Source organism: Corvus brachyrhynchos, unplaced genomic scaffold, assembly GCF_000691975.1.
Source record: "Corvus brachyrhynchos isolate BGI_N302 unplaced genomic scaffold, ASM69197v1 scaffold26, whole genome shotgun sequence".
NCBI lineage: Eukaryota > Metazoa > Chordata > Aves > Passeriformes > Corvidae > Corvus > Corvus brachyrhynchos.
The window spans coordinates 3088530-3105580 of NW_008239324.1; the positions used below are offsets into that span (position 1 = coordinate 3088530).

Here is a 17051-nt window from a genome sequence, read left to right on the forward strand (position 1 = left end):
TGATACTGTGTGCTGAACAATCCGAATGATGTACCTTACCTGAGTGTGTCACGGGCTGCACTTCTCATGCAAAAAGTATTGGTTTCAGGAATATTACTTATATTCTCTCCTTTCATACATTCATCAGCTAAGGTGTCACCAGATTTTTGCCAAGGGGCCAGGGGTAACTGATAGCATCTGAGGAGATTTGGCTGTCTCCCACTCAGGATATGAGTGAAATGGTTTGCTCAGTGAAATGGAATATATTTTTTTTTAAATAAAAAAAGGCCACCAAATATATCCAGGCTCTCATATAAAATGCCACAGGGAGTTTTATTTTAGAATATGTACAACTAATCAACCTCTGATTTGTGCATTGCTGTCACATTTTCTGGTCTCTGTTTCCTCTGGATAGGAAACTTGGGATGTGATCCTTTCAAATTGCTTTTAATTTTACTCCCCTTGAAATTAATTATTGACAAGTCCCAGAATCTGAGCCACTCTAACCAACTGTTCATGGATTTGTCATGTACAGATACCAGTAAATTCACAAGTCACATTGTACTATGAATTGTGTAAGTCAGATGGAGAAAGTCAGAAAGACTGCTGCATGGTTTATCTAAATAATACACACAGTTGTAATGGTAAACATTCACTCTGAACTTTCCAAGAACATCTTGTAGCATAAAAAAATTTACTGCAGAAATTCTTGGATAGTGTTTTTAGATAATGGTTAAATGTAAGAATTTCATTGTGTTGCAGGAACAGTAAAAAAAGATGAAATATATTGAATAAAGATTTTATTGTGAGTTATTTGCTCAGCTCTGTAGCACCATCAATTTTTTCTCCCTATATAAAAATAATGAAGTCAATAAATGTATTTAGGTGACCTCTGAGACTTACAAAAATCATGTTATGAGATGGGTGAATACTGGATACAGTATTTCATTCAGATGCCGAACAGCTGTTGTGCTAGACAATGCTGGCATCCTATTTTTCACCACTGGTGCTAATGCAAACTGTGCTTTGATTATATTTACATTCTATCATATTGTGGGAATGTGAAAAAGACTGTTGGCCTGTCAACCCTCATGTCCCACCTGGTTATGCCATTTGCTAATGTGTAATTGCAGACAGAGTCAGGAACCTTGGTGGGAGCCTGCACACAGACTGGCCCAGCACTGCTGACAACCAGCCTGGTGGCTGAACTGGGCTCCAGCCTCTTCCCAGAAACACAGGGCCATATTGTCCTGATGATTCCAACAGGCACGTGACAGAGGTATGAATGGTTACCTGTTTTTGGTTTTTTTCCCCCTGGAAAAAGAAATTTTATTCAAATGCATTTAAAAACATCTGGACTCTATCCTGACCCTGTCACTGTGGGCTGTTAATTGTTCCATCTCTTTTCCAAATGAGTGATCCCAGCTTGCTGCACATCATGTCAGTGAGCAGTAGAGATTTGTTAGGGATCAGATTTGTTTGCGTGTGTTACAGAACATCCCCCATGAATCACAAAATGGGAGGGGAGTGATGCCTTTTCCTGGTCTTAAAATCAAGAGTTAAACATGGTTAGAAGGGGAAATGGGACTTTACCTTGGTATTTATTTTAAGGATCCTTAGGTGCACATGTCCTGCTCAAATGCACTGAAATGCACATCACAAATCACCAATCCAAAAGATCGGGTATATCATTAGAGGTGTTACTAATTAGCAGATCTATCAAAGATTCCCCAATGAGAGGCTCAAGTGAGCCCCCCTCCCCAAGGAACCTTCCCCTGATGGTTCTATCTTAGTTTACAGAATGTGTTCTGGAGAGGACCTTGGGGTCTGGGGCACACTGATCCCTGGCTACGAAGCTTCTAAAATGTTTAGCCTCTCAGCTTGACAAACAAGTCCAAGAATGTAGGCAAAAAGCACAAAAAATACAGAAGTTGTAAAAAAGGTATAAAAGGGGTATAAAAGAAAAGGCAAAAAAACCTTCATGGCATCAGGAGGACCCTTTTTGCTTCCCTTAACTGTGTGGTGCTCCTGTGAGGCTCCCTGCCCTGGTATCTGTCTTGTCATCAGTGCTATGTGTTCACAGAAACTGTAAAAGTATTTTTCAAGGAAATATAAGAATTAGCACTTTAATCATTATGTAAATTTAATATTTATACCTGTGGTGACATTTGCCTTTGCAGGATGATGAAAAAGGAAATATGCGTTAACATTAACAATTAACAATATGATGAGGATTCTGTGTTTGCTTAACCACATATTCTATATATTTTCTCTGAGTTCAGTATTTATTTTCTTTTCAGTCTGACAGCTCTTCAAAAGTAGGTGCACAGCTTGTCACTTACAGAATGGCCTCTGTTGTAAATTGACTGAGGGTGTGTGATTTGCCCTGGAGCATCTTTTTTAAGTAATTAGTATAAATCAGTCAATAGATTTGTGTTCGTGACACCTGAAAAATTGCAGTAGTTTGGAAAACACTGCACTCTATTATATGTTATCCCCTTTAAGTGCCATTGGTTTAAAATGTGGGAGAATTACCAATTTTAAAAAGTAGATCACTAGTACTTTGATTAAGCAGCTTTTGTTTTAGAGAGCTCTATGCATTTATTCAGGAGACAGCTGATACTAACTGCAGTTTTTCTGCTTGTTTCATGGAATCCTGGAATCCTGGAATTGTTTGGGTTGGAAGGGACCGTTTGTTCCAACGAGACACCTTCCACTTAAAAAAAGTGCTTTCAAAATGTTGCTCCATAAACTGCTCACACTGAAAATAAGGATAGAGAAGGATCATTTTGACGTGCATACAAGTGACCTCTTCAAAACAAAGTTTCCCACACTCTAGAATGTTCCAGCTTCTCCATACTGTGGTTTCTGCAGTTGCTGAGTTATGGTGGTGGTGATCCAAGGCTCTCCTTAATGTGGGAAGCAAGGGAAAGATGCTGGTTGTAGGCAAGGGATTGGTGGTGTCAGCTACAGAGAAAATTTTTGTGGGAGTGAGGGATTTGTTAGTCAAAAGACAAGTTCCAATGGCCATTTTGGCATGCTAGTGAGTCATCCAGGCCTGTCAGGCTCCAGTTTAACTTCTTGGGTGCACTGCTTTCATCCATAATCCATGGATTCTTCTTTGCCACTTACTGAATTCTTTCTAGTTGAGTCCAGCCTTTTTTTTTTTTTTTTTTTTTTTTTTTTTTAAGGCAGTGGGATATCACTTCAGTCTCTGCCTTTGTCAGAAGTTGTGGTTTTGCAACTCTGTGTTTCTGTTTTCTTTTCAAAGTAAGTCTGCCCTTTGTGACCATGGGGAGACTGTCTCCAGTGAGGCTGACTGCCATGAGAAATGCTCTCAGAAGCACTCCTAGGAGCCTTCACTCCTTTACACTCATACTAGAGTCCTCTTGCTTGTTACTTGTGTGAATAACTAAAAATGGCCTTTTTTAGTAGTTCAGGCAATTTAATCAAAACTGAAAATAGGTACCAGCTTTGAAACTGCTGATTACAATAGCTCTGTCATCACCAACATAAACCTTGCCTGCCTTTCTAGCCCTGCACAGAAAACAAGCTGTTTAGATGAAAAAATCGCCAGGGATATTTTTTTTTTAAAGATCTGTAATTAAGCAATCATAGCCGCCCTTTAAATAAATACAGCTTGCATTTACATTTTAATATGCACTTCTGGTGTTTGTTTAACTTTATTTCTTTTTCACCCCATTTTAACATAATAGGAATTGTACAGCAGGCTTCCTGAGTGCCTCCACTGCCCCAGCCTGTCACAGCCTGTGAGCTGTTCCTCGGAGCCCTCTGGACTCAGGCTGGCAGGATGCCTGATGCTGTCACTGCTTAGCAGAAGTGGGTTTGAACCGAAAAGCCAACCATTTAGAAAGCTACATTGTTCTGCCCATCCCCAGATCAGAATCTATTAAAGCAATTAAAACTTAATTGTGATCAGAAATTGTGTGTGTTCGTCTCAGGCCTTGGCTGTGGAAAGTTCAGCGTTCCCTGGAGTTGGAGATCTGGGCTGGTTTTTCACACGAGCTCAGCACGCACCAACTCTTGTTGAGAGCTATGGGGGTGCTTCTCAAGACTGGATGCCTTTGAAAATCTGATCATGTCACTTTATTTATTTATGTAGATTTGTGTATGCACAAATATATACAACATGCCCAGAAACAAGCACGCACACATACATGACAGCTCTAGGGTCTGGATTTTCAAAGGAGCCTAGGAGGATTCAGTGAGAGATGGGTGTCTAATTAAAATTCATATTCTTCCTGCCTTTGGCATGACTTAAGCCTACAGCTAAGTTAATACCAAAACATGGCTAAAGGGCAGCAGGATAATTCAGTAAAACCTACAAGAAGGAAGCCAGGCAAATTAGCCTTCCTTTCACCAGCCTCACATTTTCCCATTTCTTATTTTCAAAGATGGAAGTAAAATTAAAAATGAAAGCCAAATCTCTTTAAAATACTGCCCTTAGGTGGGATGCTTTAGATTATCTGGGGTCAGGACCTATCTCTGGTTATTTGTGTGTATAGACAGCAAAAAGTGCCTGATTTTTGTTGGGACTTCACTGTACTGTTGCACTGGTGTATGAAAATCAGAAAACCACAGCCAGGTTACCAAGGACTTTTGGACACCTGTAAAATCCTAATGTAAGCTGTAAAATCATAGTAGAAACAGTGCATCTTCCCCCTTCAATATACTGCAAACCAAAAAAATCAGACAAAAAAGCCCCCTGGTTTTGGATTTCCCAGAAGGTTGTTCCTTATCAGCATGAACAAAAAGAAAATCCTGCATCCTGGAAGACGTTTTACCAAGCCAACATTTTTTATGATAGTGCACAATGCAGTTTGCATTCCCGCCTTGTTCCCAGGAGGGAGGAGGGCACCGAGCTCAGTGCCCAGCATCTCTGCTTTAACTGATGTGGATACTCCAGACAGCCCACCAGGGTACCAAATGGAAAAATGGAATGCATTCTTGAAAAGGGCTTTTACACCACCATGGATCTTGAGTTCTTTGCTGCCCAGGATATATCCTCAACAGGTAATTTGGGAAAAACAAGTAAAGAAGATGATAATTTTTGTTCTCTGGAGACCACTGTGGGGAGGGAGGAATCTGAACGCCCTTATTTTCTAGCCTGGGTGAGAGACAGGTTCGCAAACCTAGAACAGAATTGTTTCTCCAGCCACTGAATTTTAAAAGAAAGTGACTGCAGATACATTTTTAAGGCATGAAATCTTTCTGTTTTCCTTAGAAAAGATTTACAGGATTGAGCCTCTGAGGAGAGAATTTTTAATTCAGGTATCCTGCCAAGGCTTAGTAAGAAGTCAGTCCCAAATCAGTCCCCCTGAGCTGGTACTTGGATATCTAAGGAGAAAAATCACGGCATGGGGTGACATGTGGGCAGGTGTCAGTTTGCTACCTCAGAAGCACAGGACCCTTGAAAGGGATGAGGGCCTGGCTCCCAGTTTAGCATCTTTCCTCATGGAATCTGCCTGAGTTGTATTTAACCAGGGGCACTGAGCCCCAAGAGAGAGTGTTTCAAAACTAATAGGGTCTAGTGTTTTCTTCCCCGTTTGTTGATGTCAATCTCTGCTTTTTTTTAGTGTGACCTGCTTTATAGACTTAGAAGGAATGAATCCCAAACCTCTTTCTTTTCCAGAACTGGTCAGGTTTTCTGCAGTTCTCTCACTTGTGCTTTTGGATGGTACTGACAGTGGAGAACGTATTTTTAATTAAAGGGAAAAAAGGTATTAACAAATACCTTACATCAAAGCAACTGGTCTCTAACCTGAGTAGCCCAGGATGCTTGCCCCTGCTAGGCTCCTGGACAAACACACTTCAGCACTGTGATCTTAAGAGGCTGAAGTATCTTTCAGACAAGCTCATTCCTTAGACTTAATTAAAACCTAGTTCGCTCCTTTATTCAATTTATGAGGCCTAGCCAGTAGGATTAAGCGATTACAGGCAAAAAGCCCCATTTGTGAAACACTCATAAGCTCAAGCTGCTAGACTGCTCAGTTGTACTCCATTAAATTAATAAGGAATGAATAGACTGATCCATTATGAATAAAGCTGTGGGGAGCCTCTGCATTGCCTCAGACTCTCTGCACACTCCTTAGAGAACATTTGTGCAAAATGATTATGTTCATATTCATTCAATTGGAATTCTATAAAAGTGGAATGCATAAATTACTCTAAAGATGGGGAGTTTATCTTAAACATTAACTATGTGTGTGAATTAATAAGACTATTATAAAACCATTAGCATTCAGTGTATTTACCTACGTATGCTGCATACCTAAACTAAATTCAACAATTGTTCCTAATTGCTATTCTTGTTGTGTGATCAAGCTGTGGTTCATTTTCCCTTGTAGTCATAATATTTATGAATTGCAGTCTCTCCTGTTAAAACTTCTCAATCTCCCCTTTCCCCCCACAGCCTTTCACTTGCTCCTGCAGTTTTTGCATTGGTAAGTAAAAGATCAACAGATGCCTACAGATGTGTTAAAATAAAACACTGGCTATCACCTGCAAGTATACATGTCAATCAAATCTTTATCTTTTTCAGAGTATTAGTTGAAGAAGGATGGCAGTGACTCCTAGGTGAGTGTCCCCTGAATCTGCTACTGTTCAGCAGAATCCTGGTTTCAAAATGCAGAGGGTACAAAACTCATCCACCATTCTTTGCTGTGTTGTTAACATACACAGTCTGTTTCTTCTGGAAGAACTCCAAATGAAAGGTAAAAAGCAAATCCAAAAACCAAAAGGAAGGGGTGGCTTGATGGAAAAAAGAAAAACAAAAAGCCAGTTTTTAGAGGACTTGGCAAACAAGGAGTTAAAATGAATGAACATGGGTTAGTTGCTAAGGTTATAAAAGCAAGTGCTCAAACAGGCAGTGGTAGGGCTGTGCTGCAGGATGAGAGAAGGGCTCAGGGCTGAGCTGCTGGGACAGTCACTTTGAGCAGGCAACCTTTCCTCCTGCCCTGCATCTCCCTTCCCATCCTTTGACACTTTCTGACAGAGCGACCAGAGCAGCAGACCCTGTGGGGTTGTTGAGTGGATTCACCAGGGACTGGGCTGAAGCAAAAAGACTGCATTACTAGGGCTGATTCGATGTGATCTCGATGAGATGGCAGCAGGGGTATCTCGGCACGGTGTTATTTTCAGAGCTGTTCCTGAGCAGAGCGAGGAAGTTACGTGTTAACACAGGTTAGCTGGCATGTCTGACCTTCATTGTTCCCAGTGGAAACAGTGACAGTCTATTAGTCCTCCACAAGGGATATCACTGTCTCACAGCAACTCTGAAAATCCCCCAGGACACTCCTGGAACAACAATAATTCTGCAACAGTTCACACAACGTTAGAGCTCTGTGAAATGTTTGCAACAAATCTTGCCTGGATTGGAGAGGGGGATGTGGTGGGAAGGGGGAGAGGGATGGCTTTGAACTCAGCTGCATTTGAGAGGAGACACTAACCTTGCAGGCAAGTCAGACCAGGTGGGACTTCCGCAACAGGAAAATTTTGCTAATTCTCTTGAAATGAAACAGCCAAATAGATAAAAGAAGGTGGAAATTAGTTTTTTAGCTTAATCTTGCTTCTGAAGTAGAATATCAACCTTTAAATCTGAATTTTAAAGTGAAAGACAAAGAATTTAAACAGTGAAACTCGTAGGGGCTAAAAGCCAAAGAAACCAATTTTCAGCTGAACATTTAGGAAATGGAGTGACAGAGTTTTAATACAGCTTATAGGAAGTAGAAGCTGAATCAAAGTATGATTGCCTTTGATATAAAAATTATGTTATGCATGGGGAAATACGTCTGTAGATTTTTACACATTGAGTAGCTGCTAAGATCTTTTCATGGCAGTACTTTTAAAATAAAAGGGTAGGAGTAAAGAAACTCTTAGGTCCACTACTGGATTCCTTAGACCTGATCCTCTCCTCTTTGGTTACATTATCCTTTCCAACATGTTGTGCCTTTCAAAGCTTCCTGCAGCCTGGGGGACAGTGGTGTGGTGTGCCCTGGTCTTAAACTCAGCACATCCTGTGGGTGCCCACAAGGGCACAAGTGATGCCTGTGCATGGATAACCACGTGTCCTAGGATTGAGTAAAGATAAATATGGACTATGTTCAGGGTAACCTCAACTTGCTGCTCTGGAGATTTTTTCGCCTAGGAGGTGTACCTCAAGGCACAGAGTTACTTCATGTCATTACGGCCCCTGGATGACTTAATCCAGGCTTGATCGAAAGGATTAATAAATGAATTCTTGACAGAGCCAGCATGTGAAGTCTGTATTGGAGAAAGGCTTATTCTTTGGCCTGGCTCCAAGAGAAACTAATCATCATGAACTTCATGCAGATTTACGATTATTCTTTTTGTAGAAAGAGTTAGGCCAGCACTCTCTGGCAGTGGTGGAAAATGTGCAGAAGAGGCGAAAACCAAACACATACAGGACAAACGTTGCATGTGGGCTTGTTTCCTTGAAATCCTTCCCTTGGATTTTCTACATTTTCACAGAAAACTGATGTAAGAGCACTATCATGTATTAAACCAGATAGAATCGTTACGCTCCTCTCAACTCCAGGAGACAGAAATATCATACAGTCTTATTTTTCCAAGGGAGATGATATCATGGAATAAAGTGATAAGAAAGAAAGCTACCGTGATAGTATGAAATATGTCCACTGGCTGCCTTCAGCACAGTAATCTTTTATGTTCAAACTATTACTCAAAGTAGGGATTGTTGAAATGCTGTTCTTCTGTGGTGCTCTCTTGGGTGATCTATGGAAGCCTGTAGAAGTCAGTGAAAGAATCTTATAATTTCTTCTTGTTTCTTAAAAAAATGGTAATAAAATATCTATTAAATTTCAGAGCACATATGTATTGGAAATGCAGTATGATAGTGGGGGTTTAAAAAGTGCTGTTTCGTTATCAGATTTCTAATATTCTTTTAAAATATCCAGGAAAAAGAGGAAAAACTGCAAACTGGTCATCCAAAATTTTGGGCTTTCTTTTTTTTTTTTTATTTTAATTGGAAGCTAGTTGAATACATTTTGTAATCTATTTCCAACAGTTCATTTGCAGATATGCTTGGATTTGTGAGGTTATCTCCTACTCATAGGATTTTGTTGAACAAGGTTGTGGAACAGTCATTAAAATGAAGACCAAAGCTTTGTCCAGGAGGGTCCTGAGATAGCTTTCTGCTTTTTCTTTTTAATACTAAATTTTTCACATTAAAGCATTATTTTCCTGCCTCTTACACACAGAAAAGGACATAATGAGGGGACAGAGATAATACAGGGACTGAGGAATTCTTTCATTTTATAAGGCAACAGACCAGTGGGCTGTAAGGTCCAATATCTATCCCAAAAGAAAATTAAAATCACTTGGTCAGCCAGGCAGTGCAAGATGATCAAAATTCTGTGATCCCTGTGCATGATTAAGGTATTCCTAGAGCCATGGGGATTGTTAATCCTTTTGACTTAAGCTAAATAGTCAAACTACAGATGTTACTACTTTGTAGATTCTGCATTATTTGGATCTCATTAGTGTGTGACAGGGTTTATGAGCTACACGATGTGTGTTGTGTGAATGGGTGTACAAGGACAGGAAGTGGCTCCCACTTGTGGGGCTGCAAAAAGGCTGAGTTCATTTTGTGCACATGCACTAATTAGGCATAAAATCTAATATCAACTTTTTGAAAGATGGATTTGATAAATGGTAATACCCCAGATATGCCCTAATGAGTATCTATGTCCCAGGATAGTCAGTTTTCCTGTGTTGTTATGATATGTATGGATTTTGTATGCTCAAAACCACTGACTCCACCGTGACATGGAAACAGAGGAGCCACTGCATGTGGAACTGAGGAATCATTTCCTCCTGTGCTCAGGACAGGTATTTATTTAACAGTTAGTCATAGAAAATTAAGTGAGGTGATTTTTCTAGTTAGGAGATGAAGGAGAGAGACCTATTTATTCTGCCATCTTCTATAAGGTTATATACTGTTATATATATTAAGGTTATGCCCCTTTTTAGGCAGTATGGATCACTTGCATTCCTTAAGATGGTTGGACAAAACATTCCTGTCCAACTTCCTCAAAGAGATTCCTTCCGTGTCTCAGTGAAGCAACAGGTAATGATATGGACACACTTAATAGACTTGGCTTTAGATGTTTTGCATTCCAGTGTTAACATATCTGCCCCCTTGAAAACAAGCAAAACACCAAGGAGTAGCACCACCCATTCTTAAACATCACAGGAGTCTCAGGGAGGAGACTTCAGTAATAAAGCTTTCTTTCTTGGATGTACACATTTAACTGTATGATTATCCTGGGACTATGAGAGGTGTAGAAACTCAAACCTGGTGGACTGAACCACCCTCCTCTATGACAGCCTCATGAGTGCAGGCTGGAGCTGAGGTAGAAGAAGAGGTATTTGGTGTGTGAGGAGCCAGTATGTCCCAGTATGTCCCTTTTTGTCTGTCACATTCACTGTGGTGCTTGCTGATAGAAATCAGTGGGAATCCTTGTAAAGTGGGGCTTCAGTGGGTCTTCTAATAAATTGACTTCTCTCAAAAAATACTTCTGATGAAAGCACAGTGCTGTCAGGAGAGGGATAAAGGTCACCTTGGTAATAAATGATAGCTATGTTGCAGTCTAGGGAGAAGTTCTAAGGTTTTCCAAAGTTTGAATAGGGATAAGTGGCCCGTTAGGTAATTTTCCATTTCCTGTAATATCTTGCCTTTTTTTTGGCCAATTTGCCCTCTCCCTACATGCTCTATTTTGGCCAGTTTCCCTGGAAGTCTGCTAGAAACCCAGCATGTACTAAAGGCCTGCAAATCAGATGATCATATAACAATGATTTTCCAGTTCCAGCTGCATGTGTCTCTGACTGCCTGGTACAAGCAGGATTCTACTGGGTACCCAGCATGTCACACCAATCCCAGTGTACTGACATTTTGTTGTCCTGTGGCTGTATCATGATTTAAGGGTTGAAGCCACACTGGCTCTGCTGGTCTGCAAGCACGTAATTCCAATGAGCAGTATCCCCCACAGGGTAATAAACTCTTTAATAACAGTAATGTAGCAACCACAATAATGAAAAAAGTGATTACATTCTACATAAAAATATAAAAGCTCATTTGATCCTGAGGTCCCCAGTGGCACATTACCTGGACTTTTATTTAAAATATAGCATTTCTTACATCTTATTCAGGTCCTTTGTTAACACTAATATAAAACACCAGTAAAATTGTCATTGGAGGAATTTAATAAGGAGTGGGTATGGCTCAGTGATGCACGCTGCTAATTCTGAGTCCTTCCACGAATCCAATCTAGAAAAACACAAGATGCACTGCTTGAGTGTTTCAGTACTGAACCCCTCTCTGCATATGCAAGGCAGATCAGAGGATCCCTTCTTTAGAAGCAGGGCTCTTTCCTAAAATAGAAGTGCTTCAACAAGCACATGAGTTACATGAAATGTGAGAGTCCCTTCTTGTACTTTTATTGCTCTTTATTCTTGATGGTTTTGCTGCAAATTCAGGCTAATTCCAGAGATCTAGAGTGACACCAGGGGATTTTCTTCCAAGCATATGTCAGGGGTTCTGAAAGCAGAAGCCAGCCAAACCTTAGTCTATGATCCACCTTGCTACATTTCTGTTATATCTAATGCTGTGAGGAAACCAACCCTTTTTAGCATTGCTTTCTCCCACTATAGATAGTACAGACATTGCTGAGCCCATGGGCAGATTTCAAAAGAATGAGAATTCCAGCAGCAATTTTTTTTGTACTGTCCCTTCTTGTAATCTGTACAGCCGAGCAGAAATGTATTCAGACTTTTCCCATTTCCTTTATTTTTCTGTCAGTACCACATTATTTCCTGCTGGAGACTCTAGCCTTCCCATCCTGTCGTTGAGGAATTAATCCCCTGCTCTGTAAGTAAGAACATATGGCAAATCATTAGTCATCAGCCAGTGCCCGGACACAGCTTTGTTCTAGAAAGTAGGCTGGCCAAGATGGTGAGTGGAAGGATGGGGTTTTTAATAGGAGTTTTTATCAGGGTTTTAAATGTTCTCAAATCCGAGACAGATCTGAAGATTTAGAAAGTGTATGAGCAGGTAAAGTGCATTAGCAAATCCCCCTGTGAGGTTTGACAAGGGCATTATAGTGGCCTTTGAGATTGTGGTGTAAAAGAAACCTCTACCTCCCTTTGTATGGAAGCTTCACATGTTCTCAGAACCCAAGGGCTTGCCCTCATTTCTATGTGTGCAAATTGCTTTCTATCAAATGGAAGCAAACTAATTTAGGTAAAGAAACACATTGCTGCTCCTTTTTCAAGTATATGAATGTGTTGGGTGTCATTCCAGAAGCTCCCTTAAAAATTTCTGTGGCCATTTAACATCATCTATACCTTCTCCTCATGATACAGTCCCTCTAGCAATTGGTGAACCCACAGGAAATGTCATATATGTTGTAACTCTCTTTGACCCTGTTCTTCCTCTTGTTCTTTGATCATATCCACTGTTTGTCTCACAAGATGTGTATGGTCAATCACAGCTCTAGGGCAAGGATTGCCTCTGTTTTAATATGCAAATAGGCATGTGATGCAACAGGACTGGTGTTGCTGGGTGTTAATGAAAAACAAACACATGATGGTAATCAAGGCAATAGACTGCCTGAAATGGAGGTGATAGAAGGGGATGGCTTTTCAAGATAGCATCTGCCAAATATCCTTTTACCTGAAGAGAAAGAGAGAAGTCCTCACAAAGAGAGATGTCCTGTTAGAAAGCTTTGTTTTATTCCTTTCCAGAGAGTGACTGCAGCACCAACCAAGATTTTTAAACATCTTTGTTTTTTTGAAGTGATGAGCCTTTTAAAAATAATATTGCATGGGTAGCCGTGGTGAATAGGAATTGAGGGAGATGTGCTACTATGCTTGTTCTCTTACTAGTCATTGACTGGAAATGCTCACAAAAGGAATAAAATGTACATTTGCCTTGTTAATACAATTTGTATTACATATTCATAAACCATTTCATAAAGCTCCCAAGGAAAAATTCAATTGTACTGAAAGCACATAATGGTAGAGTGGCCATATAGAAAACAGGCAGCATGTTGCAGAATTAACTGCACAATGAATGAAATGCAATGTCTATAATAAACCCATTCAGATATAAATTATGGGAGAGTAGATGAAATGTTTGTTAAGCAATAAAGCTTGCAACCGTACATATGAAATTGAATGGGATTTATCATAAAATATTGTGGAGGATACAGTCTGAATATGTGTTACAAATTGACTGAATTAAAAATAATCCAAGGAAAGCAAGCTTTTGGGAGACTGAAAATTTTAGGAAATGAGTTCATAAGCTGTTTAGCTCTGACCCAAGCTCCCCCGTTGCCAAGAAAAAGAGAGGCAAGAAAATAAGAACAGAATAATTTCTTAGAGGACCACAGTTATGTTGTCTTAATTTTAACCTCCTAAATTTTGTCCAATAATCAGACTCCCTGTTGAACTAACAGTATCTCCCTGGAGTAGAGGGTAGAGAATTTGGCCCAGCAGTGTTTGGTTAGTATGATTTACAGTGGAAGATTTTTTTTTTTACCCCCAAACTATTTATCCCAGTAAGGCTGTTGTACTGAGGGCAGGATAGATGATATTTTGGTTGGACCTTAAAGAGATATGTGGTATGTTTTCCCAAAAGACTTTACCAGATATCTCAATACAAATAAGAGAGTTGCTGAAGAACACATTCTGTGGGATTCCATACCAAGCTTGACTGAAGTCCACATCTCAAAGTGACAGAGCCTACGCTTTTGCTCAATTTTCGAAAATTGAAAATACTTACAGTTTTTACAACATGATGGAAATATTGTACTTGTGAACAACAACCAAGAGAATCACCAAACCCTTAGTATTAAATTTAAAATTCAAATAGAGGTTTATGGGGTAGGGGGATAAAAAGAGTGCATAATTTGCAATCACAAATAACATTTGTAGCTATGGAAACATAGGACAACCTAAGAAAAAGAGAGAAATAAGAGCTGTAGAATCTGTGCCTGAGACGGTTAAGAACATTATCCCTTTCTTAATCTCACCTAGATTCTTTTCAGGTCTTTTCTCTCCTTTTGAAGCAGTGAATAATGACCATTTCTCGAAGTAGTTAAATGTATACAAAGGAATGTGGAAGCCAGAATACAAAGTGGTGTTTCTGTAGGGGCTTTAAGATGGTTGCTCTGATTTATAGATAGAAGATCCTGCCCCTAGACTAGAGATGAGTGCAGCCAAGTGACATGGCCTTTATAGGTCTGTTGACCCTAAGATCTTTTTGACTGTAGGTGTGTGTCACTGTCGTGACATTCTGATAGAGTTTGTCACACTGAAGGAGTAAATACGTAACTTCACCCTGAGTAACACACCTGAGTCACCAGTAGACCTCCTTTAATCTCTTTGCCTATGGAGCCCAAGAGAATCCTTTTTGGTTTGCCTCTGCTGCTGTCTAATAAATCAATAAAGGGGTCTCCCTTCTCAGAGCCACAAGGAAGAAACACTTCCAGTTGTTATCCAGCAGCGTTTTAATTCCAAGAGATAATGCCGAGCTATTTCAATGGACCATTATTGCAGAGTTCAATATAAGTAAGTGAGGAGAAATTAACTCAAGTGGACTCCACTTTGCCTCTCTGCCGAATGGTGTATTTTCCCATATGTAAGAAGATTCCGTGGATTTTTTTGTTCCCTTTTTTTTCACTTGAAAAACCACACTGAGTACAAACATACATTGGCATCCCACAGTGTATCAAGAGGCACTGGTAATCTTACCCTTTTAAGAAACGTGGCATGCGCCCAGCACTTTTGCATTGCATTTTATTTGTAGGAATACAGGCTATGAAAAACCTCTTCCCTACTGAGGAAGAAAAGCCTGTTAACTTGTCAGCCTGCATCTGAAAGGCCAAGGGTTCAAAGCTGCTCATCAGTGTTGGTTGACATTCCCCCTTAGAGCCTTTGAAAGTATCAAGTTTGCCAGTTATTGACTGCATTGCTGAGTTATCTGTTGTATAAGCACAATTTCCATAAAGGACATAAGGCCAGGGACATGTTCACCAGGAGTTTTAAGACATGGTTGATTTGATTTTCTCATTTCTTGTTTTCTCTAAACATATTTCTCTCAAATATTAAATTCTAACAATATTATTGATTGTGTTCTGCTCATGGAACAATAGCATCTCTTTGGGTTTTTACATTTTTTTTTTTCTTGATGATTTGCTCAGAGGGTGGAAAGAAGTAGAGGTGATGAAATACCTTTGTCCCTTGGAGATGAGGGCATTCCAATGGAGACCAGCAGCATGACAATACGGGATCTGTTAGCACCATGACAGACCAGGGAGAGCCCCTGAACTCAAAACCTTCCTCTGCATTTCAGGAAGAGATTCAGGACTTCACATCTATATCTTAATAGTGAAACACCATGTTTTTCTTCAATTAGCAACTAAATTCCTTCATGATTTGAATAAATCTGGAGGAAAATTCTCTGGGAGCACAAGAATTGTAAAGTCAGTTGAGGGGAAAACATGGCATGTATAATCTGCCTTGGGCAAAGAAAACGCATCAGGTTTTGAAATGCTGAATGCTGGCAATTCAGCAGAAAGTGAGTTGTGGACATAAGCAGAGTGTTCAGCTGGTAGGACAACAGCGAGGATCTTGAAGCCAATTCTGTCTTTTTCCTGTTTACTGTGTGATTGCAAGTGAAGAGGTAATACCACTCAATGAGGCAAATTTCATTCTGAGATTCATGCGCATAATTATCAGTGACCTTTTATATCTGAGAGAGAATTGATTTTGATGAGAGCTCTACCTCCTGCTCTTCGTGCAGGGTCTTACCCAATTTGTTTTACACGCTCAACAGTCATTATTTGGATGAACCAATCATGGAGATGGGCTATTATTGATAGATCTTCCAGGAAATATGTCAAAGTTAAGTAAAAATAAATAAAACATGAAATTAACATGAACATGGGTTTTTCCAAAACAGCAGCAGGACTTGCTCAAGAGGCACAATTTAACCAGGAGGATGCAATTGATATGAAAGGCTTATTAAGAAAAGCAATTCAACATATCTGTCATTCACAAGGGAATACTGAAAAAAATTAAAATTATCCTCTAAAAAATATTTGTTGAAAGATGCACAGACCTGAATCAAACCATCTTCTAAGGTTCTTTAAAATGCTATAGCAAACTTTGTTATTCTGAAACAGATCTTATCCTGAGGAACTGCCAGGTTTTCTGGCACACCAAAGAGGTCAAAAGACTTTTATGACCCGTATTTAATGCCCATTTAGCAGGTGAGAGAAACAGGGATTGCTCAAGCTCATGTGTCTAGTTATTTTTGGTGTAATGATGCAATGCCAAGTCCTCCATCTTCTGGAAGAATCTTTCTTGGGCATAGGAGGAGCTCTCATCTTTCTGACTCAGATGGAAGAGCGCTTTGTGTCTTGCAAAATGAAGGTCCAGACCTTGGTCTGGATGGTTGACAGTGGTGCAGTGTATGCCAGAATATCTCTCGGGCTTTATAAAAAGCAGTAGGTGCTCAGTGCTCACATGTCTCTACTTGTTTATGTGCAAAATTGGGCTCCCAAAATTAACAAATGCTTTTCAAGAATTTTGTGCAAACAGTTTGCTTCAGTGAGTCAGTAGCACAGATATGAATAGAGCCCAGGGCTCCTCACTCCTGGCCCTGTGCACCAACCACCAAGACCATTTACTTTTCTAGCCAGTGCCAGAGTGAAGATGTGAAAATACCACAAGCAAAACTTTTTTTATTTCCAACTTTTCCACTCATTTTTGCAGACTCAGGCAGTTTGGTTAGCTCTCCACATTGAGCGAGAGGTTAATACTGGTTTTGCCATGGAGTTTTTCACTTCTAGATGTATGAAAGATGAGTCTTTCCTCTTGCTTTCCCCACTGACCTCTGCTTGAAGGTGAGTGGATATGTGTGTTGTGTTACTTCTGCTTTGAAGAAACTGGTGCAAAAGGAGAGGAGGGTGAGGAAAACTTGGCCCAGTGGGGATCCGGCCCCAAAC

The 17051-nt window shown here is 40.0% G+C and overlaps 1 long non-coding RNA gene across 6 annotated transcripts in view; it reads left to right on the forward strand.

Annotated features, from left to right (window-relative positions):
• Nucleotides 1–800, forward strand: part of LOC108448360 — a 149678-nt gene extending 148878 nt beyond the window's left edge. For all 6 annotated transcript variants that reach the window (XR_001864256.1, XR_001864253.1, XR_001864252.1 and 3 more), the window contains one exon: nt 1–800. This exon is cut by the window's left edge. This is a non-coding gene — a long non-coding RNA (uncharacterized LOC108448360).
• The last annotated feature ends 16251 nt before the right edge of the window (nt 801–17051 follow it).